The sequence below is a fragment of the Bos javanicus genome, chromosome 9, assembly GCF_032452875.1.
Source record: "Bos javanicus breed banteng chromosome 9, ARS-OSU_banteng_1.0, whole genome shotgun sequence".
In the NCBI taxonomy this organism is placed as follows: domain Eukaryota; kingdom Metazoa; phylum Chordata; class Mammalia; order Artiodactyla; family Bovidae; genus Bos; species Bos javanicus.
Window position 1 is genome coordinate 84,257,868 of NC_083876.1, and position 909 is coordinate 84,258,776.

General features: G+C 43.0%; 1 non-coding gene across 1 annotated transcript; it reads left to right on the forward strand.

Annotated features, from left to right (window-relative positions):
* The first annotated feature begins 358 nt into the window (after window positions 1-358).
* Window positions 359-431, forward strand: TRNAC-ACA (transfer RNA cysteine (anticodon ACA)). The gene has a single exon. It is a non-coding gene; the product is annotated as a tRNA-Cys (tRNA).
* Window positions 432-909: the final 478 nt, after the last annotated feature.

The window sequence follows — 909 nt, forward strand, 5'->3', positions numbered from 1 at the left end:
TTTGTAGGAGGCTGCAATAATCCATAGTCTGTAAAAATGAGGCAAGAGGGTTTGGGCAGAGTGATTACAGAGAAATAATAGGAAAGATGCAGTATGAGAAAGAGTCTAAGGGAAGATGGACAGGATGCATTAACTGACTGGATGTGGGGATATGTGTCTACTGGGTTAAAAAAAAAATGAGTCCAAGGTTAAGCCTGGATACTTAAAAAGAAATAACATGAGATTCAACAGAAATAGAGTCCAGGACTACAGAGACTAGGCCAAGAAGAGGGGAACCAGGTAAAAATTACACCAGACAGGTTGAGATAAGACTGTGTCAGGGGAAAATATTTAGGGGTGGATTTGGGTACTACCGACTTTCCTGGTGGCTCAGATGGTAAAGCATCTGCCTACAGTGCAGAAGACCTAGGTTCAATCCCTGGATCAGGAAGATCTCCTGGAGAAGGGAATGGCAACCCACTCCAGTATTCTTGCCTAGAAAATCCCATGGATGGAGGATCCTGGTAGGCTACAGTCCATGGGGTTACAAAGAGTCGGACACGACTGAGTAACTTCACTTTCCTTTGGGTACTACCAGCCTTGAAGTATGAGGGACCTATCAGAGCAGAAGACATCCAGAGAGTCTGAGGACAAGAACTTGTTCTTGAAGATGCTCATAACTAGAAGACAATGAATCACAGGAGCCAATGGTGAAGGACTTCCAGAAGGAGAAGTGTCTTTAAGAATTTCCCAGAAATCATCTCTATGAAACAAGCTTTATATGTCTTCTGAATTACATATATGATGGAAACTGCAAGTTAGGATTTATGCAATAAATTTTTATAGTGTATCCCTGTGTGCCAGCCACAGTGCAGGCAATGGGGAAAGAGAAAGCCAATGAATTGGAAATGAGGGCCTCAGTCTCTGCCT